Genomic DNA, 6,098 nt, shown 5'->3' with positions numbered 1-6,098 from the left:
GACCACATGACGCCAAAAGGTGTACGCCTTTTATTGAACATTTGTAAAATGTTCCCGGATTATTTAAGAAATGTGAAAGACAAATAATCCCACTTTCGTGACGAGATATCACACAAATTAAAGAGACATCACCTAAGGAGCAGGAGCTCCACCTACCGTGCGACTGCTCTCGACGAGTTCAATCCCAGAATGCAACGCGGGAAGCCTGTGCGCTCGGTGACGTCAGAGGGGGACCACGTGGGCCGCGGGTTCTGATGTGAAATGTTCGCCGCATAGCTTTCTGCCGCTTGAGCACCAGGTGCACCACACACGCCGTCGATGTCGTGGTACACAGAGGCAAAGATCTCCGTGACACACGGTTGGGTCAAGTGGCCTTAGCGAGTAGCAGCGCCTATGAAGGTCGCTACAGGAGGGGGTGGGTGGCCAGCAACACGTCCGGCCGCCTTTGTCTCCCTAGTGGCGATGTTTACACACTCATGGCACACACACACGTGTTACGACTCATTACGCACACACACACACGTGTCATGACATTCAAAGGTGTGTGTGTGTGAGATCAGGAAAGTTTTTGTGTGATGTTGCGTGGAGACGCTGCTGCCGAGTGGTGGCGCTATCGGCAGTCTGTACAGTGCACACGCTACGAACCCGGCCACCCGCGAGTTCGATTCCCGCTCACGGCCACCAACACCACCAGTGACGATTATCTGAACCGGGTGCTGGGCCTCCGCTAGATTAACTCGGCCTCAAATGAGTAGCTGGTGTAGCGGTGTGTAGTAAACATCGCCACTGGGGAGACAAAGGCGGCCGGGCGTGGTGCTGGCCACCCACCTCTCCTGTAGCGACCTTCATAGGCGCTGCTGTTACTCGCTAACGCCACTTGCCCCTACAGCCTGTAAAGGCTACACGGGGGATCTTTGTACTCGATGTCGACTGTAATGTAGACCGACGCCACTGCTTCTCTACAATAAAGTTAAAAAAATCACAACAACCGACTGGTGAGTACAGCGCCTCTGTAAACGAGTATATTATATCTTTTATAGGCGTAAGTTTATATTTTATTCTTGAAAAGTCGTATGTACAGTGGTTGAAAACGTAGGCAAACCACAATTATAGCTCGCAGATAACTCGCAAATTCTATTAACCAACAGCCTCCAATCCCGCCTCCCACATGTTACGAATTAATGAACATCAATACTTTTAACCGATTGTGCACGTCTGTGCGGTGATATCCTAACTGGCTAGCCACTAAATTTTGATTTACACCTGATGATGACCGTTTGAGTTATGGTCGAAACGTCGTGAGAATTTTTTATTGTTTTATATATATTTTGTTATTTTGTTGTTTCTCTTCAACGTGACTTTACCGAAAAAACTAAGAATATGGCTAGCCACTGTAAAGCGACGAGAAGTTTAAAAATAATCAACGGACGCGCTGTGCACGCGTGAGGTAAATGTGTTTACCATTGGGAACCAACATTACTCTGGATTACCAGATGGATGTAAATGTTATTCCTAGTTATTTTATATCGGCAGATTCATACCACACGATTGTTCACCAATGACTTTCACATCTGATATAATTTCGCACGTTTATAAATCACCTCACGTTTATAAATCACCTCACGTTTATAAATTATCAAGTTTATAAATCACCTAACGTTTATAAATCACCTCACGTTTATAAATTATCAAGTTTATTAATCATCTCAAGTTTATAAATCACCTCACGGTACCCCGCAGGGGTCCCCGTAGCCCCCCGGTTTAAGAACCACCGCTCTAAGCAATAACTTTGACTTGCAAAGTTCACGCTTTTTGAGGAAAACAAATTCACGATTTTAAAAATTATTGACCCCAATGGTGAAACAGATGACCTATTGGTACGAGGACTGAAGTAGAGAGTGGCACTCCAGGAGTGTTTTTTAAACTATAATACTAAAGTACTTTTTATTTTACCGGATAAGGCCCCACTGAGCTTGAGAACAATTTTTTGAAGCGACTTGTCTATCACAAATTATAGCTCAACGAAGGTGAGGTAGCTTATCACGTGGACATTTATAGCAGCAGCCAAACACTCTAAACGCGTGGTGACGTTTATTCTAAATGTGGAGGGTAAATCGGAGGACCTGGGAAAAAATCCACGCGACTACGGGGAGAGACGCAAACTCCAAATATACAGCAGCAGCAGCAGGCGTCAGTCGGGATAGAACCCACGACCTCCTAATTGATAAAATAAAATAACACAATAATATTCTCACGACCTTTAAGTGATCTGAGCGTGGCTTTTTCACTCCAGTGCTGTCCTCCAGACCGTCTCGTCCCTTCACCTGATGAAGGCCGCTTGTGTTGTGGCCGAAACGTCGTGAGAATATTATTGTGTTATTTATTTTATCAATTTATTATTTTATTCTCATTCTACGTGACTTTACCGAAAGAACCAAAGAAGATGAATCCTTGCAGTCACGAAAGCTTTAAATCGAAACCAGGTGAGATGGTTAACATCTCCTAGGTGAGATGGTTAACATCTCCTAGGTGAGGTGGTTAACACCTCCTAGGTGAGGTAGTTAACATCTCCTGGGTGAGGTAGTTAACATCTCCTGGGTGAGGTGGTTAACATCTCCGAGGTGAGGTAGTTAACATCTCCTAGGTGAGGTAGTTAACATCTCCTGGGTGAGGTAGTTAACATCTCCTGGGTGAGGTGGTTAACATCTCCTGGGTGAGATAGTTAACATCTCCTAGGTGAGGTAGTTAACATCTCCTAGGTGAGGTAGTTAACATCTCCTAGGTGAGATAGTTAACATCTCCTGGGTGAGGTGGTTAACATCTCCTGGGTGAGATAGTTAACATCTCCTAGGTGAGGTAGTTAACATCTCCTAGGTGAGGTGGTTAACATCTCCTAGGTGAGGTGGTTAACATCTCCTGGGTGAGGTAGTTAACATCTCCTAGGTGAGGTAGTTAACATCTCCTAGGTGAGGTAGTTAACATCTTCTGGGTGAGGTAGTTAACATCTCCTAGGTGAGTTAGTTAACATCTCCTAGGTGAGGTGGTTAACATCTCCTGGGTGAGGTAGTTAACATCTCCTAGGTGAGGTAGTTAACATCTCCTAGGTGAGGTAGTTAACATCTTCTGGGTGAGGTAGTTAACATCTCCTAGGTGAGTTAGTTAACATCTCCTCGGTGAGGTAGTTAACATCTCCTCGTTGAGGTGGTTAACATCTCCTGAGTGAGGTAGTTAACATCTCCTGGGTGAGGTAGTTAACATCTCCTGGGTGAGGTAGTTGACATCTCCTGGGTGAGGTAGTTAACACCACTGGGGAGACAGAGGCGACATGGTGCTGGCCACCCACATTCACCACGTACCCCCAGGAGTCCGCATACTCCCGGCTGAGAACTACTGTGGAGTAGAATACCATTTGTTATAGAGTTTTTATTACACATAAGGGACAGATAGCTATGAGGGAGCCATACTGTCTTGCTTGCTACCTACTTGTATTTGATGACATGTTCTCAATGATGTTAATTCTTTGTTGAGTTTTGTATACACAATGCATCATCGGCTTCCATCATCTATACACTGCTGGATCAAGGGCTTTCCCAATACCAAAGATAATAATCTTGATTTGAAGCTTTCCCAGCTGATGATGGATGCTTGTGTTGCGCCCGAAACGTTGTGATTTATTTTTATTTTATACCTACGTGACTTTACTGAAAGAACCAAAGAGTCTTCTTTGGTTCTTTCAGAGTCTTCTTTGGTTCTTTCGGTAAAGTCACGTAGAATGAGAATAAAATAATAAATTGATAAAATAACGCAATAATATTCTCACGACGTTTCGGCCACAACACAAGCGGCCTTCATCAAAGAAGATGAATCCTTGCAGTCACGAAAGCTTTAAATCGAAACCAGGTGAGGTAGTTAACATCTCCTAGGTGAGGTAGTTAAAATCTCTTAGGTGAGATGGTTAACATCTCCTAGGTGAGGTGGTTAACATCTCCTAGGTGAGGTGGTTAACATCTCCTTGGTGAGGTAGTTAACATCTCCTGGGTGAGGTAGTTAACATCTCCTGGGTGAGGTGGTTAACATCTCCTAGGTGAGGTAGTTAACATCTCCTAGGTGAGGTAGTTAACATCTCCTGGGTGAGGTAGTTAACATCTCCTGGGTGAGGTGGTTAACATCTCCTGGGTGAGATAGTTAACATATCCTAGGCGAGGTAGTTAACATCTCCTAGGTGAGGTAGTTAACATCTCCTAGGTGAGATAGTTAACATCTCCTGGGTGAGGTGGTTAACATCTCCTGGGTGAGATAGTTAACATCTCCTAGGTGAGGTAGCTAACATCTCCTAGGTGAGGTAGTTAACATCTCCTAGGTGAGGTAGTTAAAATCTCTTAGGTGAGATGGTTAACATCTCCTAGGTGAGATGGTTAACGTCTCCTAGGTGAGGTGGTTAACATCTCCTAGGTGAGGTAGTTAACATCTCCTGGGTGAGGTAGTTAACATCTCCTGGGTGAGGTGGTTAACATCTCCTAGGTGAGGTAGTTAACATCTCCTAGGTGAGGTAGTTAACATCTCCTGGGTGAGGTAGTTAACATCTCCTGGGTGAGGTGGTTAACATCTCCTGGGTGAGATAGTTAACATCTCCTAGGTGAGGTAGTTAACATCTCCTAGGTGAGGTAGTTAACATCTCCTAGGTGAGATAGTTAACATCTCCTGGGTGAGGTGGTTAACATCTCCTGGGTGAGATAGTTAACATCTCCTAGGTGAGGTAGTTAACATCTCCCAGGTGAGGTGGTTAACATCTCCTAGGTGAGGTGGTTAACATCTCCTGGGTGAGGTAGTTAACATCTCCTGGGTGAGGTAGTTAACATCTCCTAGGTGAGGTAGTTAACATCTTCTGGGTGAGGTAGTTAACATCTCCTAGGTGAGTTAGTTAACATCTCCTAGGTGAGGTGGTTAACATCTCCTGGGTGAGGTAGTTAACATCTCCTAGGTGAGGTAGTTAACATCTCCTAGGTGAGGTAGTTAACATCTTCTGGGTGAGGTAGTTAACATCTCCTAGGTGAGTTAGTTAACATCTCCTCGGTGAGGTAGTTAACATCTCCTCGTTGAGGTGGTTAACATCTCCTGAGTGAGGTAGTTAACATCTCCTGGGTGAGGTAGTTAACATCTCCTGGGTGAGGTAGTTGACATCTCCTGGGTGAGGTAGTTAACACCACTGGGGAGACAGAGGCGACATGGTGCTGGCCACCCACATTCACCACGTACCCCCAGGAGTCCGCATACTCCCGGCTGAGAACTACTGTGGAGTAGAATACCATTTGTTATAGAGTTTTTATTACACATAAGGGACAGATAGCTATGAGGGAGCCATACTGTCTTGCTTGCTACCTACTTGTATTTGATGACATGTTCTCAATGATGTTAATTCTTTGTTGAGTTTTGTATACGCAATGCATCATCGGCTTCCATCATCTATACACTGCTGGATCAAGGGCTTTCCCAATACCAAAGATAATAATCTTGATTTGAAGCTTTCCCAGCTGATGATGGACGCTTGTGTTGCGCCCGAAACGTTGTGATTTATTTTTATTTTATACCTACGTGACTTTACTGAAAGAACCAAAGAGTCTTCTTTGGTTCTTTCGGTAAAGTCACGTAGAATGAGAATAAAATAATAAATTGATAAAATAACGCAATAATATTCTCACGACGTTTCGGCCACAACACAAGCGGCCTTCATCAAAGAAGATGAATCCTTGCAGTCACGAACGCTTTAAATCGAAACCAGGTGAGGTAGTTAACATCTCCTAGGTGAGGTAGTTAAAATCTCTTAGGTGAGATGGTTAACATCTCCTAGGTGAGGTGGTTAACATCTCCTAGGTGAGGTGGTTAACATCTCCTTGGTGAGGTAGTTAACATCTCCTGGGTGAGGTAGTTAACATCTCCTGGGTGAGGTGGTTAACATCTCCTAGGTGAGGTAGTTAACATCTCCTAGGTGAGGTAGTTAACATCTCCTGGGTGAGGTAGTTAACATCTCCTGGGTGAGGTGGTTAACATCTCCTGGGTGAGATAGTTAACATCTCCTAGGTGAGGTAGTTAACATCTCC

The sequence above is a fragment of the Petromyzon marinus genome, chromosome 38 (assembly GCF_048934315.1).
Source record: "Petromyzon marinus isolate PM22_M1 ecotype Great Lakes invasive population chromosome 38, UKy_Petmar_22M1.pri1.0, whole genome shotgun sequence".
In the NCBI taxonomy this organism is placed as follows: Eukaryota; Metazoa; Chordata; class Hyperoartia; order Petromyzontiformes; family Petromyzontidae; genus Petromyzon; species Petromyzon marinus.
The sequence above is the reverse complement of the archived record's forward strand: the minus strand, read 5'-3'. Positions refer to the sequence as shown.